At 39.0% G+C, this 26,943-nt stretch overlaps 1 long non-coding RNA gene across 4 annotated transcripts in view; it reads left to right on the plus strand.

Moving 5' to 3' along the window:
• LOC116153100 (uncharacterized) overlaps window positions 1-26,943 on the plus strand; it is a 66,287-nt gene that overhangs the window by 13,193 nt on the left and 26,151 nt on the right. The window contains exons 4-5 of one of the 4 annotated variants that reach the window (XR_010380680.1): window positions 23,950-23,984; window positions 26,067-26,141. The exons of 2 other annotated variants lie outside the window; for them this stretch is intronic. This is a non-coding gene — a long non-coding RNA (uncharacterized LOC116153100). The remainder of the gene's footprint in view (window positions 1-23,949; window positions 23,985-26,066; window positions 26,142-26,943) is intronic. One more of the 4 variants, XR_010380679.1, reaches the window with a different exon arrangement.

Genomic DNA, 26,943 nt, shown 5'->3' on the forward strand with positions numbered 1-26,943 from the left:
GGGAGGGAAAAATAGAATCCACTCTTATGAGGATGCTTCCTAGGTGTTGTCCATCCAGCTGCCACTCACATCCCGCTGGCCTGCACTTAGTCACACAGCCACTCTTATCCGCACAGGGGACTGGGAAGTATACTCTTTATTCCTGGTAGCTATATTCCCAGCCAAAAATCAGGGGTTCTGTCACTACAGAAGGAGAGAGCAGATAGATAATTAGCAGTCTCTGCCACATGCCCAACCTAGAGGCAGACATCTGTACACTCTCCATGGGCATATAATGTGGCCTGGTATGAGAAATATGCCCAACAGATGCATTATTAATTCATTCCTTCTGCAAGCAGTATTTATTGAGCCCTTTCTGTATGCCAGCCACCTTTCTAGCTACTAAAAATAGAGCAGTAAACAAAACAGACAAGGTCACTACCTTCATTTAGTTATACTCTAGTTAGGAAAGATAGACACTAAACAAATAAAGTATATAATGTAAAATATCGATAACTGCGCTGAATAATTCATCGAGATAAAGGAGTAAACAGTTAAGGAATATGAGTGGGAGGGGATAGTTATTTTAGATGGGTGACACGTGAGCAGGGTCATGAGTGAGGACAGCCATGTAGATATCTGGAAGAAAAGGCAGAGGCAGAGGGAACAAAGTAAGTACAAAAGCTTTGAAGCAGGAGCATGCTTGGAATGCTTGAGGAACAGAAAGGAATCTGGCATAACTAGAACAAGGGGTGGAGGAGTGATGGGAGATAAGGAGGAAGAGATAGCCAGGGGCCTGATCATAATAAGGACCAAGTAGTGGATTGTGAATAAGATATTCTTTCTTCAGGAGCCTGAAGACAAGGTTGTGTCAGGGTTCCTCAAGATCAGCCCCAAGTTCACCAGTCAGCTAGGAGGACTCACAAGACTCAGCTTACAGTCATACTTAAGGCATTGACAGTGACAGGATACAGGGCAAAATCAGCAAGGGGGAAAAGGTGCATGGGGTAAAGTCTGGAGGAAACAGGGTGCAAGCTTCCAAGAGTCCTCTTCTGGCAGAGTCACACAGGAGGTGCTTAATTCCTCCAGCAACAGGTTGTGACAAAAGGTATGAAATGCTCACTACCAGGAAGCTCATTACAGACTCAATGCCCAAGATTTTTACTGAGTATTGGTCACATAGGTACCCTCTTCCTGGCACATACTAAATTTCTGACTGCGAGAAGGAAAGCAGGTGTTTAGCATAAACCATATTGTGTGTACAAACAATTTAGGCACAGTGAGCCAAGTTGTCATTTAGTAAATGGCTAGAACCCTCTTGAAACCTAAATTCTCAGATTTCAGTCCAGGGCCAACCTTGAAAGCAGATCTTTCTAAGAATAGCAGTCTTGGACCTGTGGTTAACTCTTTTTTTTACATAAAAGCACCCAAAGAGAGATGTTTAAAGCAAAGCAGGATATATGAGCCAGGAAACTAAACAGAGACTAAGCAGACTCCATGAGTTAGTAGAAGCAATAAATAAATAGAACTCATGAGATAAATAAACTGAGAAATAGCCAGAGGGCAGTAACAACAGCTGGAGGAAGAAGCAGAGAACAAAAGAAGCCAAATCACGTAAATGGAATCTTGTGCACAAAGAACAAACACCCTTCTATGTGACGACCACCCCAATATTCCTTTTGAGATGTTAGAATTACTAGATGATCCTGGAGACCAATAAACAATGCTCTTCTGAGGCCTGATTGTCCCATTAAAGTGATTTCCCATACTTGCCTCCTAATTTCCTCCATATCATATAGTGAATTCCCATCACCCAAGATCAGAGGCATGTCTGTGCTCCTTGCAAGCTGAACTCTCCTCAGTAATATACCTGGGTTTTCAGCCATTCAGAGCATAGACTTCATAGGAAAAATAAATATGGTGACCAAGGGATCACTGACCAACTGGTTGAAGGACCCAGATTTGTAATATGGTGTGAAACCCACACCCCCACCACCATGAAGGCATGTTCTAGTCATATCAAAGTACTCACAACTATGCTCAGATGCTAAGTGCACTTTTATGCTTTTTTAATTTTGATCATGCACTTTACTCTGTCTAGAATTACTGGTCTTTTCATCCTCAGAAAATACCTAGCCCAGATGCTGTTTGCATTCTTTATGAAGTGTCTCTGAGCACTTCTTTCCCCACACTCGGTCTGTCATCCTTTAAATGAAGTCTTCCCTCTGCACAGCACTCTCAGCTGTTGGTACATATTTCTGTAGTAACACTTATAAAACATACTGTAATCAACTACTTATACATCTGATTCTAAAATAATTTATGTTCTTAGTACCTAGCACAGTGCTTCACAAATGGTAATTCTTTAATAAATGTGTTTGGTAAATGAATGAATGAGTGAACCAAGAAACAAATGCCTTGAGTCATGTATTGAAGAGTTCTGATTCTGGAAGTCAAGGACAAAGCTCCTTGAGCAAGACACCCAATTCTCACTTCTCATGCTTGAAACAATAACATCTCTTGTCTATTGGGATGCTTATTATTTTTCAAAATTATATTGCTTTTGCACTACATTATTTCTTTGAAGATATTATTGCTTTACAAATGTCAAATAGCCATGTTAGCTTTGATTCTAATAATTTCTCTAGGGAGGGAGCGAATTTTTTTTTATTTTTTGCTTTTTAATTATGGGAGGACTTGAATATCCCCCAACCAAAAATGCATGTGCTAAATATACTCTATTTTATAGTATCTGAGTATGTTTTTTAAAGTAAATAAACACACAGAATTGCTCTCCTGCTGTGAAAGTACTTCCTATCACTAGTGCCTCATATATGCACGCATATTTTTAAAATTAAACTTATCAAAGGGGAATAATATCAAGTAATATTGTTTTTACAATCCACTGCTTATGGCACTGAAAGTGAATTCCCTAATAAATTTTAGTAAAACCAGTTCTAAAAAGCTTTGTCATGGTCATAGCAAACATCAAATAGAATCTAAATTGTTAGTCTTTTCACAAGATCTCTTTTGAATAGTGGCCCTTTAAAATCTGATAGTATATTTTATAGCTTTCCTTTACTTTCCTAGAGGGTTATCAGAGTTACCATAATTAAGGCCTTTGCTTAAATGGTTTGGTGGCATCGTGGTTGGCTGTTGTTAACATGCAAAGGACTGCAAGAGCTAAACAAAATGAATTCCCAGAAACTGTGGGCAGATTTTTAAAAATAGCATCATCTGAAATTAAAGCTAATTAGGATTAATTTTTAATTTCCAACATTAGCCATCCAAGAGAGGGTTTCCAAATATGGATGGTTGAGATGGGGCGTTGCCCACTTCTTGTGTTTTTGTGGGAGTGGAGAGGAAACTAATATTTTTTAATCATTTTCTTTGTGTCAGGCAGTTAACATGCACTTTCATTTAATCATTACAACACACCCCTAACATAAGACTCTTACCCACATTCCACAGATGGGAAAATGGAGCTAGGAGAGAGGCTTTAGGCCACATAGCCACTGCAGAGCAGAACTGAAACTCCACCTAAGTTTCTCTGACTCCAGAGTTTGTGTCTCTACTGCCCAATATAGGAGGCCAGGTTTGTCACATCTCAAGATACAAATAGCTCTAATTAAATGTAACCTATCCTAAATATCATCCCCCCAATGGAATGATCTGCTAGGAGATTGAATGAAAGAGAGAAAGAGAAAGAGAGAAAGAGAGAGAGAGAGAGAGAGAGAGAAAGAGAAAGAAAGAAAGAAAGAAAGAAAGAAAGAAAGAAAGAAAGAAAGAAAGAAAGAAAGAAAGAAAGAAAGAAAGAAAGAAAGAAAGAAAGAAAGAAGAAAGAAAAGGGAGGGAGGGAGGGAGGAAGGAAGGAAGGAAGGAATAGAACAGAGGTGAGCAAACTGTGGTTCCAAACCTGTTTTTGTAAATGAAAATGTATTAGAATGGTGCCATGCTCATGTTGCTAATGGCTGCTTCCAAGCTGCAAGGGCAGAGTTGAGTAGTTGTGACAAAGACCACATGGTTTGCAGAACCCAAAGTATTTTCTGTCTGACCCTTGGCAAAAAAACTATGCAACCTCTGGAACAGAACCTTTGTCAATCAATATCCAGTGCTATCCCAGGGACAGGTTCAGTGTCAGGTAAATACTGGAGAGCTACAATGCCAGGAAGGTGCTGGGGGATCTGCTAACTCTGCCCCATCCTGAAGGAAGTATTTTATAACATGAGTCAGTTCCCCTTGGCCTGACCTATTATACATCAAAGGATCTCATTACAAATACCATTCCCTAAATACTGTAATAACTGAAAACGTGTATAAAGAAAAACATAAATAATATAGTTGCTATAAAAACATAGCCTAACTATAAATTAGTAGACTAGACCATAGAAAACTAATACATACTGCAAGACTTTTCAAGTTTGGTTTAGGCTTCCTGTCCCTGAACCAGTTAACTTGGTAAAGGAGATGGGATTATGATGATTGGTTTAAACTAGTCTGGGCCACCACTGGCAACCCAGCAATATGACAGCTAATCGTTTTTGGTTGTTTTTCTTTTTGTTTTTTTTTATTGAAGTAGTTGATTTTCAGTGTTTGTTCCTGGTGTACAGCAAAGTGATTCAGTTAGTTCATATGTTTTCAGATTCTTTTCCATTACATGTTATTACAAGACATTGAATATAGTTCCCTGTGCTATACAGTAGGTCCTTGTTAATACATTTAATGTATAGTAATGTGTATATGTTAATGCCAGACTCAGAATTTATCCCTCCCCGATCCTTCCCCCTTTGGTAACCATAGCTTGTTTTCTATGTTTGTGAGTCTATTTTTGGTTTCTAATTAATATTTGTATCATATTTTTAGATTCCACACATAATTGATATCATATATTTGTCTTTCACTGTCTGACTTAATTCACTTAATATGATAATACTTGGGTCCATTCATGTTACTGCAAATGGCATTATTTCATTCTGTTTAAAGAAGATGTGGTACATACACACAATGGAATATTACTCAGCCATATTACAATGCAGTTTTTGATCCAAGGTCATGTACACAACTCCACCCCGGCCTTTAGATTTTTTTCTCTAGGAAAACAAGAGTATCGCAGAAACAAATACAAGGGATAATGAAGCCTTGAACCTTGTAATCTTCTCTTATGGGCTTTATGGCTTGAAGGATATGACAGCTAATCTTAAAGGTGGAGTCAAATGGATGTTGACAGACCAATCACCATATTCACTACAATAAACATGATTTTATTATGGTCTACTAAGACAGCATAAAAAATTCAATCCTAATTAAGTGGTACAGCTTGTCACTGTTATTCTCCCATTAGACACTCACAGATTTAACTGATCATAAATGACCAAAAATGTTCATCATACAATAGTTGCTTGACATTTCTAAAGGGTATTTCTAGAAACTTTCAAAATTTCCAAAAGTGAGAAAAACAGAAAAAATTTTATATAGTTTGTTGGCTTCTTATTCTATTGATAGCCATGTCATTCCCTATGCATGAACTGGCACCCTACAAATTACGGCCTTTTCTTTATTTCTCCTTTAAATAAAAAATTAATCTAATTTATTTTTGAGATGATAACAAATTTACATGATTAGAAATTTTGAAGGTAAAGTGTTCCTAGTGAGAGATTTTTCCTATCTCTGTTCCCCCGTCACCCAGTTTTCCATTCCCCTGTACCACCAGTTACCGTTATCTTGTGCATCATTCCAGAGATAATCTGTGCCTATATAGGTAAGTATGTATATATATTCTTTCCCTCCACCTCTTTTTACAATATTCTGCCCTTTGCTTTTGTTCCTTTATAATACAGCTTAGCGATCTTTCCACAGTGATACACAGCTTGTTTATTCTTTTATAGGTCTTCATAATATTCCATTGATGGATGTACTGTCATTTATTTGACTGATCTCCTGTTGATGGACGTTTGAGTTATAGCCTATCTTTTGATATTACAAACAGTGTTGCAATGTGTAAGCCAAGACATATGTCATTTTGCACATGTGGGAAGATATCTATTGAATAAGTGCCTTTTCATCTTTCACCAAAATTTCATTTTCACTTGATGAACAGTTTTTGCACTGGGAATACTCACTGAAACATTTTAATCTTTTGTTTGTTTGATATAAAAGGCTCATTCATGTCATAGACTGAAACCTACTTCCAAATTACATATTTCACATACTAGCTTACACCAAAACTCTGTTGCCTGGCTAAGAACAATCATTTTCTTAGAGCTTCACTTGCATTACCAGAACTAGCAATTGAGAGACACACACATACGCAAAATAATCACACTGTTGACTGCCTATGAAACAAGTTGAGAACAATGCCAGGAAGTTGAGACACACATGCCAGGCAGTTTTCTGGCCTTGCTCGTCAACATAGCAACTTAACTCACAGGCTTCAGAAGTATTTCCATTCAAGTTGGCATCTCAGCAAAATCTCTAGGTTTATGACCCTTCTGGGGAAGCTTGTTTATGTCCAAAACTTGGAAAACTTTTCCTGTCAGAGTTTGTAAAATTGTCATCTCTTGGATATTTCACCAGATCCTATTAGCAGGGGTCAAGAAAGCTAAGTCCATTGCTTTCAAGTTACCAAAATTAGAAGCCAGTAGACTCTAAGCAAGTCCCAAACAGTTCATTTAATGTGGATTATACCAGCCCCTTATCAATGAATATTCAGTCAGTGCCCTCAGAAGCTAAATGATAGTTTCCATAATGATAAAAGTACAATAAAAATACTAGCTAATGTTTACTGAGCATTCACTATGTGCCAACCACTGTGCTAAGAGCTTCAGATGCATTTGTGTTTTAGAGTTTAGTCCATTGCAGGTTTAAGCGAGGGTTTAAAAAACTCAATCCTTCCCCATTTTCTCCCTCCTCCAGAGTAAACCCTGATCCTAGGCTCTCTCATTTTTCCTAAGAGGTACTAAAGTGAAAGGATTTCTGCGAGGGGGAACACTGTAAACTGAGCCAGGTTTTACACATCATTTTGCCTGATTTTATCATATTCTTTACAGGACATTTTAATGGGAGAGGGAGAGAGCTCTATAGATGTGTTATAGGGTGGGGACAGAGTGCTGACAAGGGGGCACTGAAACACAGTAAAAGCTTACTTTGCCTCAGAGTAGTCTCTGGAATATAATTGCCACCATCACCTCTCTCCCAGTTTTAAATCCCCCTTATGAATGTGTGGGAAAACAAAGGCCAGGATGGATCTTTTGACTCTGCAGTGTTATAATAATTAACCTTATTTAATGGGTCACTAAGAATAGACTTGCTCAAGGATCAGTAACTTCTAATCAATGCAGTAGACCATCTTCAGAAGTTGCTTATGGGTACTTACGAAAGGTGTTTGGGACTGTGCCTTTAAGAACAGTTTCATAACAATTTGCTTCTCAAAATAATTTTCTGAAGAGTTGATTGTGGGTCTTTAAGCATAGACAGAAGGTTAACTCTCACAGAGGCATAATTTCTCAAGACGTAAAGCCACTCAGACTGAGGAAGACCTCTGACTAATTGCTGGGTTGGGGGGGCAAGTGGAGTGGAATGCCTGAAAAAGTGGGTCACACAGATAATTGCATACAGTTTAGCCAACAGTTAAGCAAAAGGCAGTCTCATTCTATCTCTTTGATCTGTATCCAGTTTGAAACTGTCACTGGCATTATGTTGGTTTTTGTATCTTTGAGTTCCCACAGGGAGCTGGGCTGGGCTATATTATTGATGACCTCTCCTGACTGGCTGAGTGTAGTTTGCTGAGTGAATGTCGGAGGCAGAGGGAGAAGAAAATCCTGTGGGTGTCCTAACTGAAAGCACACAACTGGGCTGCAATTACCATGCCCTCGCCATTATTTCCAGAGAATTACCCAGGAACATTACTGGAAATGGGCTGTCTTGTCCAGTCAGCTCCCGTTCTCTCAGGAAAGCTAGAGCCCTGTGAATTTCACAACCCTTGCAGCTTCTTGGGAAACGCATTATGAGTTTCCACATCTCTTCAGCCTTGATAAAATTCCCAAGTGACTGCAAATGTGAAAATAAAACTCAAAGCTGTTTTGAGCCTTGGTATTTATGAATAAGACAGGGAGTGAAAACTGCACACAAGTAACCTGGACTTCATGATCACATGGATTTTCAGGCACTTAGTGGAATCTATAATCCCTATATGGAAGGAATAAATATTGTTAACGACACAGGTTTACTCTTGTGTACCTCAGTAATTCATGGAATGTTAGGGCTGGTAGGAACTTGAAGGTCACCTACTTTTTACCTTCATGTCATGAATTTTAGGCCAGAGAGATTAAGTCACTTATTGATGGGCATTCAGTTCATATGGTAGAAAGAACACTTAGCTTAGAATGAGAAAACTCGAACTTGAGTCTTAACTCTCTGCCCCTTTCTGATGGTGGTTTTCAGACAAGCTAGTGTTCCTCAATTTCTACTCTGGCAAACTGGAGGAACTTATGCTCCAGACAGCTGTGAATGTTGCTTTGTTGGGTAGGAACAATGAGGTACCACTAGGAACTTGGAAACAATTTGGATCTTACAGAGTCAAACTAATAAAATTCACACATAATAGATGAGAAAGTCACATGAAATTGTAAATTTATGACAGAAGAGTTGTTTTTAAAATAAATATTTCCCCCTGATTTTCTAGAGTACCACGAGTTCATTGTACTTTAAAAAAAAGATATTAAAGAAAAAATGCAGATTACTTATAATTCATGGTGAATGCATTCCAAATAGATTCTGGAAGCATTCCTCATATACATGTGGATAGGATCATGCCATATATGATTTTGACACGTAACAAGATACTGGTTTAGCCTTTCAATGTATTTGAGAGCATTCAGAATTTCAAGCAAAATGAATTGGGTATAATATCTGTGAAGCCAGTCTGATCTGAAATGTGATGGTAACATGATAATCTGAGGAAAAACTGAATAAAATAAGAATGATTGACAAGAAGCAAAGCAAAAGGAAGCCCCAAAATGCAAAACTGTAGACCAGGCACATAAAGCTTATGAAGCTTTATTTAATTTGATCCTCTCAACTACCCTGCAGAGTAGGTACCCATTTTTCACATGAAGAAACTAATGGTCAGAGAAAATAAATAATTTACCTAACATCATGTAATTAGTAAGTGTTAGGAATTGGATCTGTACCCAGGCAGTACCCTTCCAGAGCCTGATTTTTCTAATTATATTTTATTTTTACTAAAGTTACACATACACATAATTTATAAAATCAAAGAGTTCTTCAAGGTTTGTTTGAAAACAGCAGCCCTAGTCCCTACCTTCCTATCCCATTTCTCACAACCTAGAGGCAACGATTTTCATTCCCCGCCTCAAAAGCTGATTTTAAGGCATTTACCTCCATATTGCTAAATAACATGTTTGAATTGTTACTTTGTGGATTTTCCATTTTAGGTGTTCTCTGTTGTCATCTCACTCTAGACGATAAGTTAGCCCTCTGTCTCCCCCATTCCCCACCCCCATCATGAGCTCTCATCCCCTCTGCCCACTCTTTCAATAGAGTCTGCTGTGGTCTGAATGATTATGCCTCCAAAAAATTCATATGTTGATACCTAATCCCCAGTGTGATGATATTTGGAAGTGAGGCCTTTCAGAAGTGATTAGGTCTTGAGGGTGGAGCCCTCGTGACTGGCACTAGTGCCCTTATAAAAGAGACCCCAAAGAGATCCCTTGCCCCTTCTGCCTTGTGAGGTTGCAGTGAGAAGCATCGTCTGTGAACCAGGAAGTGGGTTCTCACCAGACACCAAATCTTCCAGTGCCTTCGTCTTGGACTTCCTAGCCTCCAGAAATGCAAGAAATAAATTTCTGTTGTTTATAAGCCACCCCAGTCTGGGTATTTTTGAACAAACTAAGAGAGTCTTACTGTGGTTTTCATTATATCTAATATGCAGTGTTCATATTATTATAAATAGGAAAATGCTATTCATAACTAATACCTGTAGACCACTGTGACTACTTTTCCCTTCCTATATAACCTCCTATTTTCTCTGAAATTATTGTCATAATTATTTTATTGTTTACTTAGTTTTCTTTGTACTTAATACAAATTCAAACTCTCCCTCAATTGTATAATCTCCGCCCAGTATGTTCAAACGCATTGAGGACTCTAACCATTTCATCTTCTGGGGGAAATCAGACTTGCTCCAATCTGGGTCACATGTCCTGCAGCATTCTCTCTAGTTGGAAAATTGAGGAAATTGAGGCCACTTCATCCTTATTTCCTGGATCCTCTTCACCTCTCTCTAGTCTTGGATCCTGTTTCCTGACTCCTATGTCTGCCTCTTTCTTGATTTGTTCCTTTTTGTGTTGAAAGCCACGGCTCAGGAGCTTCCTGAGAAATAGTGAAAAGGAAGTAAAATTTGTGAGACCTTACACATTGGAAAATAATCTCATTCTAAATGTAATACTTTTCAGGGCACAGAAATACAGTTTTCCTCTGAATTTTGAAAGCATTTTCTCCATTGCCTTCTGGACTCAGGTGTTGTTATTGAGAAGACAGACAAGTTCTTATTATTAATTTATTATATTAAACTTGTTTTTTCTTTTTTCCTGGAAGTTGGCAGTTGTATCTCCTTGTCCCTCCTTTCAGTTTTTTTGTTTATTCTTCAATACAAATTTATTGTGTTTATTATATGCCAGGCACTATTATAGGTGCTGGGATTATATCAATGAAAGTTTATTATGATATTCAGGTGGGCATCTATTTCTACTCATTGTTCTGGGCAGTTGGTGGGCCCTTAACTCTGGAAACTGGCATTGTAGGGTATTTTCACTAATTTTTTTGCTGTGATTTCCTATCTTCAGTTCTTTTCTTTTAGTAATCTTATTATTAGATGTTGGACCTTTTATAACTGCTCTTCTAAATTTCATCTTTTTTTTTTTAACTATACGTATGCTGGTCTTTTTATTCTACTTCTTGGGAGATTGCCTTAACTTTGTCTTTTAGCCCTTACATTGAATTTCTCATTCCTGATGTCACATTTTTAATATCTAGGTTTCTTCTGAGCTTACTGATTATTCCTTTTATAGATAAGTCTTGTTATTTCGTATCTTCTGTTATCTCTCTGAAGACAAGATAGCTGATTTTCTAAGTTTTCTATTGGCAGAGTTTGTTTCCTTGCTTGCTTCTGTTTGTTTTGGTCTCTAGCTTGCATTAACAGGCATTCCTCAAATATCTGGTGATCACTGGCTGTCTAGTTCTATTTTAAGAACAGGGCACCAAGAAGAGTATGCTCTTCTTGGGAAGGGGACTCTTCATTGAGTTTGCTACAGGATGATGTGACACAGGCCAATGAACATTCTGGACCCACATCAGCATCTTTTCTCTTAGGCTGGTTAGATTACCCAGAGAATTCTTCCAGCCTTTTGCCAAGGAAACATAAGCCTGGCTAACAGTGTTCTGGAAACTAAATGGAGGAAGAAGATTGAGAAAGTCTTAACACACAGTTTATAAATTTACACTTAATCCCCAGTCTTCAATATTGTAACCCTCTTCCTTTCCCTGTAATCTCAGTCCAGAGTCCCTCTCTTAGTTCTTGCATGAGAATAAGCCTGCAGTTTAATACTGAATGAGGGAGAGGCCGAATGCCTGCAAGGAATAGGAGTAGGGAATTAGGGACCTACCACCTTCTTAAAAAGACTTTCTACCAAATCCCCTGTGTAATCCCACCCTCACTCCTACTTCCTACCTGTTGCTTCAGTTTTTGGGGGCCCTGTATTGTAAATTGGATTGGTTATCATCAAGTTTAAGATTCAGCTTTTTTTTTTAATTGAAGTATAGTCAGTTTACAATGTTGTGTTAATTTCTGGTGTACAGCATAGTGATCCATATATATATATTCCTTTTCATATTCTTTTTCATTATAGGCCATCACAAGGTATTGAATATAGTTCTCCATGTTATACGGTAGAAAGATTCAGCTTTCTTGAATGTCCTAATTCAGTTACTGCTTGTCTTTCTGCTTCCCAGTTTCTAAAATTGTATTGTTGTTGTCTCCTATCCCATTCCATCTGTCCTTGTACATTTATGTTTTGTTAAAAATCATTCTATTGTTAGCTGGGTGAAGAAAGGAAGGGAATTGAATGCTTATGTTCAATCTGACATCTTTAACTGGACTGACCCAGATCCTAAGCCATTATCAATATGTTACAGAAAAGTTTGCAAGGTTTGTTCTAACTGTTCTAGAAAGATAGATACTAAATCTAGCAAACACAAACACAGTCACTGAAGAACCGTGATAACCATAGTTGAATGAAATGTCCATCAGGACACTTTATCTTTTTTTGTTTTCACTCCATGCCCACTGGAAATCTTCTAATTATATAAAACTCAACATGTCCAAGGTAAAATTCATAATCTAACACCCAAACTAGGTTCTCTTACAGTGTTCATTTCAGTAAGTGGTTCCTCATCCTTTTAATTACTCATGTCAACAACGTAGGAGTCACTGTAACACCTTTCTCCTCCTCAGCCCTGCTATCTACACATCACCAAGTCCTGTCTAGGAATATGTATGACATGAGTCCATTTCTTTCTGTCTCCACTGTGAAGACCCCAGTTCAGGTTACCAATACATCTCGCTCACACTTACGTAGTTACCTTCTAACTGATCTCCCTGAACCATTCCAGCCCCCTTACCTGTCCATTTCCCACACTTCAGTCATAGTCACCTTTGTAAATGTAGGTCAGATCTTGTTCTACACGACCTGCTTAAAATCTTCAGTCATTTCCCACTACTCTTTAAATAAGGACAGCATCCTTGGCAAGGCCAGTAAGGGCCTTCAGGGGCTGGCCTGTCTCCTTCTCTGATCATATCCAGTGGTACTCCTGCCCTTGCCATCAGCTCCCGAGCCATGCTGCCTTTCTTTCTGATCCCCTTCTTCCTCATGCTCTTCCACCCGCCCGCCCGCAACCCCCCACCACAGGCCCCTTTAGGCAGAACAGCGCCCTCCTACAGCTGCTCCTAACAACCTAACGGCCCCCTTCACTTGGCCCTGGGTTCTCACCTACTCATTCCTTAGTGTCGGTTCTACAGGTGCTTCCTCAGGGAAACCTGATGAGGTCAGGCTTCTATTTAATATGTTCACTCAGAAGCATGTTTCATTCTTTATAGCACTAATCTCACTTATTAATTAGGCCCTCGTTTTTTATGACTTTATTAACATCTGCCTCTCCTGCCAGATTGTAAGCACCATAAGAGCAAAGAGCACGTCTATTACTTTTCATCACTATATTCTCAGGACTTGGCGAATTGCTGATTCTTCTTTTAAGGGTTCATTCAAAAAAGAAAAAGTAACATATATATTGGCAGACATCTTCCTCAAATTAAGAAGAATTTCAATATACTGAATGTCATGCAATCTTTCCTTTAAAGATTCAAGGTCATTGTTACAAAAACACATCGTGTAATATAGTGAACTTCTTAGTCTTTACACTGTGTAAGGATATAAACCATGATGTTAAAGAGCTTCAGACTGATTGTTCCAGAAAAAAAGTGGGGCAATTTTGAAGTTTTCAGAAGGGAATTCGATTTTTCTTTAATGCTTAGCAGAAGACTAAGAGATTGGTTCAGTTACCACCTTCAAATATAAGATGCATTTAATAACAATTATTAATATTGTTATGATCATTACTGAACACTGAGCATGTACCAGTAGTAATCAAGAACTGTAAAACCGTTACCTCATTTCATCCTCACAGCAACTCTCCGAGGTAGCTAATTGGTAGTATTTTCATTTTATCAATAAAGAAACTCAGGCCGACTAAGAAAGAGGTTAAAAAGCCATAGGTCCAAGGCAATCTGGGTCTAGAGCCTGTAAGTTTAATCCCTTTAATGAAAAAGATGATGAGCAATTCCTTTCAAGAGGCCAGAAATTTGACCAAGGAAAGCATCTTAAATGTGGGAGAACATTCATTTGGAATAAGGAAGAGCCATTTAGAAGCATTAAACACTGGAACTGGTTTTAATAAATAGGTTGCTTGTCTATTCTGATTAACTTTGAAAACTAGAGTGGACAGGAATATAGCCCAGAAGAATCAGTTAATCATGTGTTTTTAAGAGCAGGGCTTGGACCCAATGATCTTTTGAGATCGCCTGTTGTTCCCCAAACTCTGAAAGGTTGTTTAGGGCTGAGTTATCTTTTGTCTTCAACCTTCTCCCTGGTTGAAAGTTTGCCAAATATAGTCAACTTGTCTGGTCCCAGGGTAGCTTATCCAGGGCAAATCTTGCTTTATTGAGTTTAGTAGTCATTTTGCTTAATGACTTGCTCTGTTAACAACTTGGCATACGCTTCATCCACAGTCAGCACCTACTCAGTTTAATTACTTGCTTTGTTGACGTTGTACTGGCTTCACAGAGACACTTTGAAATCCAAAACTTAACCAGCTCCAGTAGCACTCCCCCGCAAATGAGATCATAAATGATACCAAAGAGGAGCAAAAAGGAGAAGAATTTAAAGAAATTGACATGATTGTCATGAGGAATTTGATGAATTCAACATGACAAGACAGTATGACAATAAATCAGAACAGCAAGAATCTATAAGAATAGTATTAAGAAGACTAAATCATTCTTTAAAATTATCTTGAGGCTTGCTAAAAATCTGCTAAGGATACGTTGAAGAAATAGATTATATTTTTAAACACCAAGAGAGCCCAACTTTGTGGGGCACATGGTCTGTGTGTTGGCAGCTGCTGTGTAAAGGAAAGCATGCTGGAATCAAGTTCCCACATCTCTTCCCTGGACTCTCCGTGGAGCTACCCTGATGCAGGAAAGCCTTTATTCTACAATCCTCATGCGAGGGAGGTCCCATCCCATTGCCCTCACCAAGTGCTATGCCGCAGGACTCAGACAAATGGCTCACACTTGCTTTGGGGGAATACTGGTCTAAAGGCCTTAAAATCTTAAAATCAGTGTGCTCAACTTCACCAAATGCCATATGTCTGCCTGTCTTATCTAAAAAACCTCCCCAATCCTCTGCTGAACCATTACAAAAAGATGGGAAATAAAGGATAAACTGTATATCTGTTTGGACCCTAGGCAAGTTCTCTGCAGGATTGTCTTTGGCTTAGATAACTGTAAAAAAAAAAAAAAAAAAAAAAAAAAAAAAATTCCACAGTAGGGAGTTTAATCTGGTTTGTGGAATTTGACATCAAAAGGTCAGGGGCCCTCCGTGTGGCAGCCCACCCATGGGCTTCTGTAATGTTTTAATAAAAGAGAGCACTTGGTATAAATAGAACCAGTTAGCAGTTCTGATTGTCTTCACAGGACACTGCCAGTGGCCCCAAATGACCAGCGACCCTCCTGTATGTGAAGATGATTGACATTATCATTCCCCAAATACACCAAAGCTCTAATTTTAATGAGACTTAGCATATTTGGAATTAATAGTTCAATATGCATCTCATCCCCAAGTTCACTGCAGGCTTTGTCTGCCCAGCTTTTGAATGCTGTCCTGGGACCTGTGTGATGTGATACCCAGCTCCTCCCACTTACACCCTAAATCCTTCCCCAGACCATAACCTTTTATGAGGCCAAGGGGATTATGACTGTCTTTCCTCTGTTGCAGTCCCAATATTTAGCAGAATCCTTGTCACAAAGTAAATGTTCAATAAATAGGTAGGTGGGATGAACGAAAAAATACAGTAATGGCCTGGGTGTGTTTTCCTACTTTCCTCAGGACCCTGGGAAGGTAACTTAATCCCTGTGTTCCCAAATCTGGCTGTACTCCAGGATCACTTTGGGAGCTTTTTAAAAAACAGGGATTGTCCCCACCTCCAGGCACTCCAAACTGTAGTTTACATAGCTCTCACAAGTGGCTGTGGTGTGCTGCTAGGTTTGCAAAGGAAGGATTTAACCTTACTTTCCTCATCTGGAAAACATCTGGCTCTGCTGCCTCCCAGGATGTTATTAAGATTAAATATGATAAACTGCAAAGTAGTCTAGCAGAAGCGGGGCTGCGTATGACTGCACGAGTAGGACAAGAATGGAGGCTGACCAGGTAGGCCTGCAAGAGAACAAACACACACAGTTTCACAACACAAGTGGCCTATACATGACTCATCACATTCTAAGATTTGAATAAGATCTGAAGGTTTTCTGAACAAATCAACTCCACCTCTTTGCCTATAAATCTCCTCCATCTCCCTTTAGCTAAACTTGGCAAAAAAAGCGCTTTATTTTATGTACAAAGTATGGGAAGCTTATTAGAAAGAGTAGTTTGAAGAAGGACCATTCATTTATTCCTGACTTTGTCTACTCGCTTAACTGGTCGTAATTGGTCATTGCAATCTCATGCAAGATGATACCTCAAGCTACTAACCTAACCTGGCATGAAGACAGTTGTTGCAGATACCGTCAACACTCCACTAGATTCCCTGGATCTCCTTTATTGTTTGATTGTATCTGCCCATCCCCCAGCTTCTGCACACTTAACTCTAACGTTACTCCTGGCAACCTTCTTCAGGGAATTACCCTTGGGTTACAGGAACCCCTTAAGCAGGATGCACTGGGAACCAGAAATGGGGTGGAGTTGGGGGAGCAGTGATGTTCCATCCTCTCATCCCAGGGCAGCAGGAAGCCCACCTTTGACTAGTAGAGGAGTATGAAAGCGCAGATCACTTGCCTTGAGACAGAATAAACTACACAGTGTCATTTACACTCCAGAGTTTCCCTTCTCTGTTCTTCTACCTCCACTCCCTTACTGGTTCCTCTTTTAAGAACTTTCTTGATAATTATTTACACACAAACTGTCATCTCGGCATCTTCCTTATAACTTCCTATCTTGCTCAGCTGTGGGTATTTTAACTTAAAAATAGCTTTATTTGCATTTGTCTGATTAGTGAGATAGAGTATGTATCTTTGTGTCCCTAACTGTTGTCAGTTGATTTCTTTTGTGTTCTCAAGCCCTTTGCCCATTGTATTAATTCATATTAGATCCTTTTTTTTGAGGTGTAGTTTACATACAGGAAAGCAAACAAATCTCAGTGTACAGTTCAACGAATTTTTACATATGTACACATCCATATAACCACCACCCAGATCAAAATACAAAACATCATTTATTTAGGTGTAGTTGATTTACAATATTCTATAAGTTTCAGGTGTACAACACAGTGATTCACAAATTTTAAAGGTTATACTCCATTTATAGTTATTATAAAATATTAGCTATATTCCCTGTTTGCTGTCTATATTTTTGTAGTTTATTTATTTTATACATAGTAGTTTGTACCTCTTAACCCCCTACTCCTGTCTTGCCTCTCCCCCCTTCCCTCTTCCCACTGGTAACCACTCGTTTGTTTTCTATATTTGTGAGTCTATGTCTTTTTTGTTTAGTCACTAGTTTGTCTTTTTTTTTTCTTTAGACTCCACATAATAAGTGATAATATATAGTATTTGTCTTTCTCTGTCTGGCTTATTTCACTAAGCATAATACCCACCAAGTTCATCGCAAATGGCAAAATTTTCATTCTGTTTTATGTTTGAGTAGTATTCCATTGTGTGTATGTGTGTGTGTATGCATGTATATATAGATGGGTACATACATACATACATGTACCTATATACCACAGCCTCTTTATCCATGCATCTGTGGATGAACACTTAGATTGCTTCCATATCTTGGCTATTGTAAATAGTGCTGCTGTGAACATTGGGGTGCATAAGGATATACATCATTTTTACCTGGAAGCTCCTCTGTATCTCCTCCCAGTCTGCAGTCATCACTCCCAGATAGCCACTATTCTAATCTCTACCATCATAGATAAATTTAGCCTGTATTGTACTTATAAGTGGAAACATATTGTATGTACTCTTGTGTCAGGCTTCTTTCATTCAACATTAGGTTTGGGAGATTCATCCATGTTGCATATATCATTCATTCTTTTTCATTGCTGTGTTATTTTCCACTGTATGAATGTACTAAAAGTTATTTACCCATCCTATTGTTGATGGAAATTTGGTTGTTTGCAGTTTGGAGCTATTATGGATAAGGCTGCTTTTAACATTCTTTACATGTCTTTTAGCAGATATAAGCACTCATTTCTGGGTGTATACACAGGACTAGAGTTGCTAGGTCATAGGTTAGATTGACTAGCTTTGGCTGGTGCTATAGAAAACTTATCAACTCTGTTATATCTGGGTAAATTTCCCCCTACTTGATTGTTTATTTTTTTATTTATAGTTATCTTCTTTTTCTCCAAGTTTTATTGCAGAATAATTTTCACACATAAAATTCACTCCTTGTTAAGTGTAAAGTTTTAAGAGTTTTCACTAAAATCACAGTTGGGTAACTACTACTACAGTGAAGACACAGAACATTTCCATCACCCTAATTATTTTCTATTTTAGCATAGAAATATTTAAATTTTGATGCAATCATCTATAACTAATCTGTTAGTTCTCTATTTTTAAAATATTTTGCCTGTTAATTCTACCAGATGAACTCTAGAATTACTCCACAGAGTGTCAAAACAAATGCCATTGCCTTTTCATCTAGAAACAAAAATGTTATAAATACAGAGTCCTATCTCTTGAGTTGGACAGGCCAGCATAGGAATCCCAGTCATTTACTTGTTGGATGACATGAGACAAGCCCCTAGCCTCCCTGATAGCAATTTCTTCCTCTATAACATGATTAGAATAATGATCCCTGTGTCATGAGGTGGTTGTTAGAAGTGGTGAAAACAACGAATAGCTTGCTATTTGCCAGGCACTGTTCTAGGCACTTTATTTGTAGTGACATTTAAATCTTATAACAATTCTGTGAGACACGTATTGTACCTCTCCTGGTTTTACAGATGGAGGAGCTGAAGTGCAGAGAAGTTAGGTAAACTGAGTCAGGCTCAAGTGCTGTGTGCTGGCTACTGTAGTACTTCTCGGCTTCATAGATAAGGAAGTGACACAGGGAAAGCACAAAGTATATAGAAATGCTAGCTTATATTATTATTCACCTTCTTCATACATTGAATAAAGTTATATGGTTGTCTTCATATAGGTCATGCACAGCTCTTGTTAAGGCTGCTCATAAACTTTTCATGGCCTTTCATATTATTGTACATGGGATGTGTCTTTTTTCCATTGTGTTTTCTCATTAGTTATTTTGAAATGTGGTGAAAGCTATTGATTTGTTTATGCTGAGTAGCTAAAAGAACCTCAGCATCACTTCAGCACCATTTAAAATACCCCTCCAAGAAGAAATTTAAATTATGTATAGTACTCTTTTAATATCAAATAAAGTTAGTAGATAGGAAATAAGAAAAAAATGAAGATTAGAAATAACATTTTAGATTCTTTCTCCTTGGTTAAAGAGAAAAAAAAGGGGGGAAGTGTAGAAAGAAAGAATACATTCATCTGAGAATAGTACACCAAAAGCCATAGCACATTACCCCTCCCCTGCAAAAACAAAACAAAACAAAACACTTTATTCCTTTTTTTATGTGATACTTTAACAAGTAGAGTAACTCAAGGAGTTTAATCAAAGGACTGTTTACAAAAGGTGTGGGTAGGTAGAGGAACTCCAAGGGGTGGTGTAGTTCGCTAGAATCAGTAATACTGAAACTTACCACCCCAGATCCGAAGGGAGAGGGCAAAGGGGCTGTGTTGGGAACTTGGAAAGCCTGTCGATAAGACCATGTTATAAAGATTTCACAAGGGCAGTCATCTCCATATCCAATAGAAACCTAAATGTACACTCAAAGGAGGCTCATTTTTGGTACCGGCAAAGATGGTATTTTCCTATAGCCACACAATATGTTCCTTGAAATTGATTTTATTAAACATAAGAAAATTAGCTAAAGTATCATCAGAACTTCAGGTCTGGAAATGACAAAAACCTATGTCAAACTGGCTTAAAGAAAGAGAATTTATATTTGATCACAACTGGGAAAATCAGGAGTACAGGTAGCTTTATATCCAGCTGGATCCAGGAGTTCAAGCCGTTGTAAATCTCGCAGAAGGAGCAAGCATGAGAAGCACTCCAGCACCCTCCATCTCCTCATTCATTTCTCCCATGGCTAGGAGGAGTGACCTGGGTCTGCAGGTACATTGGTGCAGTTGGGGTCAGCGGGGGCTAAAATTTAGTAGAAACTCAGGTCACCAAACCATGAGCCATGGCTTGGGAGAGAGTTACGCAGCTGAGGAAATGGGGGAGAAAATCTGGCATGCGGGCACGGTTCAGCTTTCCCAGTGCCCGTCATTTTCTCTGATCAGATCCGTCTGTCTTCCAGTCTGCCCTCCTACCTTCCAGTCTGCACTGGAGGGCAAAGTCTAAAGATCACAGCCATGCCAGTGACTGGTTGTAAATCAGATTAACTAAGGAGCAGAGTGTTAGAAAGTTCTTTTGGGCAGCAATCCAAAGCCATGAGCTCAGTCAGCTTCTCAGTAATAAAACTATTTCATCTCCATTTACCCAGCCTCTGCATCTACCTCTGTTTATTCTGAATTTAGGCAGAGAGGGTAATAATAAATTAAATAATAATTAATATGTATTTAATTTAACATTGAAAAACAGTACACTAAAATATGAGTAGCTGAACTAGCTTACATATCCCAAAGGTCGTGTGAATAGGACCCACTTGGAGGCCACCAAAGTGAAACCCAGTATAGCTTGTGAACCCAAACCAGGTCATCAAGATGGAAATTGGGGCCTTCCAGGAAAGACTATGAAAACAAGCCACTGATGCAATAAGCTTTTTCTACAGACTTGGCACTGTTTAGACATTATGAAGGCAATAAATGGTAGCTGTTTGAATGAACGAGTCTAAAACATGAATGAATGTAGAGTGAAAAAAACACTTTAAATTAGTTTTTTTAAATGAAGCTAAAACATCAAGTAAGCATTTCAGGATTATGAAAAAACTAGAATGAAAAATATTTAGAACCTTGAATTGGAGAGTACTGTAGTGTTGGACTAAACTCAGTTTCAATAATTAGAATTGCCTGATTAAGTAAGTCTAAATCAGGTCTCAATCTTACTGTGACAAACATACTAGAGACTTAATGAGCATACATAGTTTCTCACCATTTTCCTCATATTAGCCATGATTCTGGCCTCTCTCCCTCAAAACAACATATTGGAGTGCAAGTGAGAGATTCTTGAGTTCCCTTCATTTAAAAACCTAGAGGAATCTTGGAAACCTTCAATACTACTATTGTCAATAATGATGTAGTGGTTAGGGAAATGACTTTGTCATTGGAGTGGGCCTGTCTGACTCATAATCCAACCATTTCCTCAATCTGTGTTCCCGGCAGTTACTTTACGTCTCTAAATTTCATTTTCTCTGTGTGTAAAATGTATTGTATACCTGCTGTTCTGATAATAGAATGAAATAATGAATGTAGAGCCTTTAGGGTAATGCCAGAATGTTGGCTGCTACTATTAACAAAAACTTACCAGTAACAATCTTAGTATGGATGGTAGCATACTAGTGTGAAGGGAAAAAAGGCCACTGAAAACCACTAAGTGAAATAATCTTTAAGTTTCATTCTTAATAAAATCCTTTATTTTTAATTAATTTTTTTCTTTTTTTTAATTGAAGTAGAGTCAGTTTACAGTGTGTCAATTTCTGGTGTACAGCATAATGTTTCAGTCATACATACACATACGTATTTGTTTTTATATTCACATTCATGAAATTCCTTAATTCTTTATATACTTCCCTCATACACAGATTAATAAATCATTTATTATTCATTTAAAAAATTATGAGTACCTGCTATGTATAAGGCACACACGTGCACATTTGTTGGTAATTGCACAGAAAAGGTCTTAGGTTTGCTCCCATTTTGTTTAGCTTTTATTTGCATATTATTTAAGTTTTAGGATCCTCCTCAAATGAAGGGGAATTTTAAAACCAAAGTAACACCCTGGTGAACGGGAGCCTGTACAGACAGCCCGAGTCTCAGCAGGACGTGGGCAGGCCCCTGGGGGCCTAGGCGGGGCCTGAATCTGGGCAGCCTGCAGCAGCATTTCCAGTCCAAGGGGTGGGAGGTGTGTGGGACAATGGATTCACCAGCTGATTGCAGACAAGCCCTGAGTTCATTGTAACTCTTGTGTTCTGAGTTGCCCATGGCCTGGGAACCTGGTAAACAAGCCTGCCTCAGTTTTGGTCCCTGGCGTCAGCAGGTCCCTGGCGTCATCAGCAGCATATAGCAACCAGCTGGTTTCCTGTGTATGCTTGCAAGTGACTCGGCTTGGGTGATTTCTCACCAAGGTGACTAAATCAACTGGTGGGCATAGCGTTTGTGAAGACAAAGACTTAGAACCTGTTTTGTGTGGTGCAATTTCAGTGTCTATGATCTTTCCAGTTATTTTTGTCTACAAGCTGTTGGCCCTGAGAATTATTTACACTTTAATTACAAGTGCTCAACCCTCCTCTAGGAGGAGAGTCCAGTAGCTTATTTACTTCCTACTGGCAGGCTTTTGAGGAAACAGCTTAGCCAGGCTTGCTGAGCCATTGAACCAAAATAAGGTAACTTGCAGAAGAGCAGTACCACATCCTCATCTGCCAGCTTTGCTTCTCCTCTGCTGGGTCTTCTCTTGGAAACCAAAAACTAAAATGAGCCTCTCTGTAGCAATCAAAATACTGCTTCATTTCCCCTCCTCCCTTTTCTCTCAACGAAGCCAACTTCTAACAGATTCTGTTTGCACATTTGTACAGCACCCATTTATTGAGCATCACAAGGGAGTTCGTTCTCTGTGTGCCTTTAAGATAAGCTTATCCCTTTAATCATTTAACCTTTTCCTTGTTTATGAAGAAATATTTTTAAATATTAATCAGCCTCAACATCCTAAAACAGAATATGCTAAACAGAAAGCAAACTTCCGTTGATGACATGTGGCCATCATTATGGATTAGTCACTGAGATGTACTGATACCCACAAGGTCTATGGAGGGGGGAGGATTTGTTTGCTCCAACATTAAATAATCCCCCACTGTTACATCCTTAGTTCTTATTTCTGCCTTTATGTCTCTTCCTTCTCTGTCTGGCTTCCTGTCTCTGACAGCCCTTTCTCTGCTTCTAACGTGCTGTTTCTAATCTGCAATGAACTGGGAAATCAGATAAGCCTGTTTCCTAGAACTAAATGCCTGACATAATATCCTATAAACACAGTGCACAAACTTCAGTGCATACTTGGCTATTAGTTAGGCTGTTTTTGACTGCAGCTAATTGAAAATCCTGACTCATCATGGCTCAAACAGCAAGGCAATTTATTGTCTCATAGAACAAAGAGAGCCCAAGAAGGATGGAGCATGATACTTCAGGCCCTGTTTTACTCCTGGGTAATTCTACCAACTCTGCCTTCTTCCATGCTTGGCCTCGTCCTCTGGTGGCAATATGGCTGCAGTGGTTCTAGAGGCACATCCTGATCCATTCCAGGGAAGGAAAGAGAACATATCCTTCTATGTCTTTTTCAGGAGAAAGGAACCTTTTCCAGAACTGCCCCTTCTCCAATTGACTTCCCTTTCCTAAACCAATCACTGACTAGGGGGATAGAATTCTCATGATTGATTTGGACCAATTAGCATCCACCATGGGCCAAATTGGAATTCTCTTGGGAAAAAGAAGAAGGAAAAGTAAACAGTAGGAAGGGAACCAACAGTGTGTGCTAGAAATTGAAACAATTTGCTTCAGATTTTTTAAGCAATTTGTGTAGATTTGCAACTGCATCTATAATTAGTTTGGATTTGGAGCAGATAACTTTTCGAAAAGTGAGGTATTGTTTTAAAATCAAATGGTAACCAGAAAATTTAATGAAAAACTAACTTTGGGGCTATGTGTACCCATAAATGGAGACAAAGTTTGGGGGTTGCTTTTCTGTGAATATTATATAGCACTTGAATGATTGTAAATAGTGCTACTGTGAACACTGGGGTGCATGTGTCTTTTTGAATTATATTTTTCTCCAGGTATATGCCCAGAAGTGGGATTTCTGGATCATATGGTAAGTCTATTTTTAGTTTTTTAAGGAATCTCCATAGTGTCTTCCATAGTGGCTGCACCAATTTTTATTCCCACCAACAGCATAAAAGTTTCCTTTTTCTCCATACCCTCTCCAGCATTTGTTGTTTGTAGACTTTTTAATGATGGCCATTTTGACTGGTTTGAAGTGATATCTCATTGTAGTTTTGATTTGCATTTCTCTAACAATTAGTGATGTTGAGCATCTTTTCATGTGCTTGTTGGCCATCTGTCTGTCTTCTTTGGAGAGATGTCTATTTAGGTCTTCTGTCCATTTTTTGATTGCATTGTCATCTGCAAACTGACAGTTTTACTTCTTTTCCAATTTAAATTCCTTTTATTTATTTTTCTTCTGTGATTGCTATGGCTAGGACTTGCAAAATTATGTTGAATAAAAGTTGTGGGAGTGGACAGTCTTGTCTTATTCCTGATCTTAGAGGAAATGCTTTCAGCTTTTCACCATTAAGTATGATGTTAGCTGTGGGTTTGTCATACATGGTCTTGTTTCCTTTCCCAATTTGGGAAAGTTTTTGGTTATTATCTCTCCAGAAATTTTCTCAGGTTCTCTCTTCTCTTTCTGGGACCCCTATAATGTGATAATGTTGTCCCAGAGATCTCTTAAACTATCCTTATTTCTTTTCATTCTTTTTTCTTTTTTCTGTTTTGCAATTTCCACTAATCTGTCTTCAGGCTCACTGATCCATTCTTCTGCTTCACTTAGTCTCTCCTTGATTCCTTCTAGTGTATTATTCTTTTCAGTAACTGTATTCCTCAACTCTGTTTGGGTGTTCTTTATATTTTCTAACTCTCTGCTAAAAACTTCGCTCTGTGAATCTATTCTCCCGAGTTCTCTGAACATCTTCATGATCGTAACTCTAAACCCTTCCTCAGATAAATTGCCTGCCTCCTCATCATTTATTTCTTCTTCTGGGATTTTACCTTATGCCTTTGCCTGGAATATATTCTGCTGCCTCATTGTCTAAATTTCTATTTGTATGTTTATGTAGGTTAGTTACTTTTCTTGACCTTGGAGAAGTGGCCCTCTGTAGGATATGTCCTATACGTCCCAGCAGTGCACTCCTCTCTTGTCACCAAAGGGCCAGGGACCAGCTGGTCCCAGGGCAGAGTCTGGGCTGCATTTGCAGATTCCTTCTACAGGCTTTGGGATTGTTGTTTTCTTACTTCTGGTATCTTCCCCCTGGTGGGTGAGGCTGGACTAGAGGCTTGTGCAGGTTTCCTGGCAAGAGGAGTCAGTGCCTGCCCACTGTTGGGTGGAGCTTGGTCTTGACCCTCTGGTGGGTAGGGCTGTGCCTAAGGGCGTGTCTAGAGGTGGCTCTGGGTTCAGGAAGTCTGCTGATGCATGGGGCTCGGTCTTCATATTAATGACCCAAGCAAGATGTCAGCCTCCAGGAAACCTCGTGTAGATGAACACTCCCCAGATGTCTGCCACCAGCTTTTATGTCCCAAGAGAGAGCCACAGCCACCCGCTACCTCACCAGGAGACCTTCCAAAACCAGCAGGCGGGTCTGGCCCAGGTTCTTATGAAATCACTGCCTCTGCCCTTGGTCCTGGCACATGCGAGATTCTTTGTGTGCTTCCTAAGAGAGTGAAATCTCTGTTTCCCTCAGTCCCATGGGGCTCCTGGAGTTAAACCCCACTGGCCTTCAAAACTAAATATTCTAGGATCTCCTCCCCCTAGTGCTGGCACCCTGGGCTGGGGAGCCTGACATGGTGCTTAGAACTCTCACTCCTATGGGAGGGCCTCTTCAACTTAATTATTCTTCAGCTTGTGGGTCGCCCATTCCGGGAGAATATGGGCCCAATTATATCACTACGGTTCCCTCTTTATGTTTCCAGTTGAAGAAGATCATTTTGGCTAGATCCCAGTCTTTTTTTCCCAATTGTTCTTTAGTTGTGGTTTTCTTGGAGTCGTGAGGGGAGGCAAGCTCATGGTCCTACTACTCCACCATCCTGACCCAATTGTTTGCATTTCTTCAGTTAACGTAAGAGTATAGATGTAGGATGGTTCTTTTAGATCTACTAATGGACCCCTCTCATTTCCTAGAGTACAAGTTTCCAAGAAGACATCACGTTTTCATCGAAGTGGTCCCTGACACTCCATCTCCGAGTGTGATTTGAGGTTCCTTCCCTTTACTCCTTTAGCACACTTTGCATACTTCCAATATCACACTTACCACACTGAATTATAATCTTTGATTTTTGCTTGTCTTGTCCCCTAAATTCCAAGCATCTTGACAAAGGAACCAGGTTCTACTTATTTTTGTATCTATAGGGTCATAGTGTTTAATGATTATCTGTCAGAAGGATGGATGAGTAGATGGATGGGGAAACTAAGGAGCAAAGCCATCAATCATTTGTTCCAGCCCTCTCAGTAAGTTACCTGCACAGTTAGGGAAAGAACCATAGATTTCAGGGTTGTTTTCCAATCCACAAATTTTCTAAGTCTATGCAGATGCTTTTTTTGTTGTTGTTGTTTTTAATTAAATTCTCTAAAACTATGCTAGAGCAGGTAGAGTTTGGGGAAACTGGAGGCAAGAAAAAAAAAAAAGCTCTGAAATCACAGCATCGGAATATATAGGGTTTTAAGAATGGCAATGTGTTGCCAAAAAAGACTTTATATGAGAAACAAAGACTTGTAATTCTCTTCTCCAGGGAACCTTTGGTTACCAGCTGTTTAAGAGGCTGATTTATAAGCCTGTCCCTTACCCTCTCCCCCAATCCCAATTTGTGCAAAAGGCAAGTGAACATGGGGACAGCAGCCACTAGAAGCATCCATCCTATTCATTTTAGCTTTGGGGACGATCACCTGGAAACTCAACATCTTGAGGGAAAAAAAATTTTTTTACCTTAAAGTTGCAGTGTAACTTCAGATTTTATTAAGATCATAGCACACTTTTCTTGGACTCGAACTAGGCAGAAAG

Source organism: Camelus dromedarius, chromosome 4 (genome assembly GCF_036321535.1).
Source record: "Camelus dromedarius isolate mCamDro1 chromosome 4, mCamDro1.pat, whole genome shotgun sequence".
NCBI lineage: Eukaryota > Metazoa > Chordata > Mammalia > Artiodactyla > Camelidae > Camelus > Camelus dromedarius.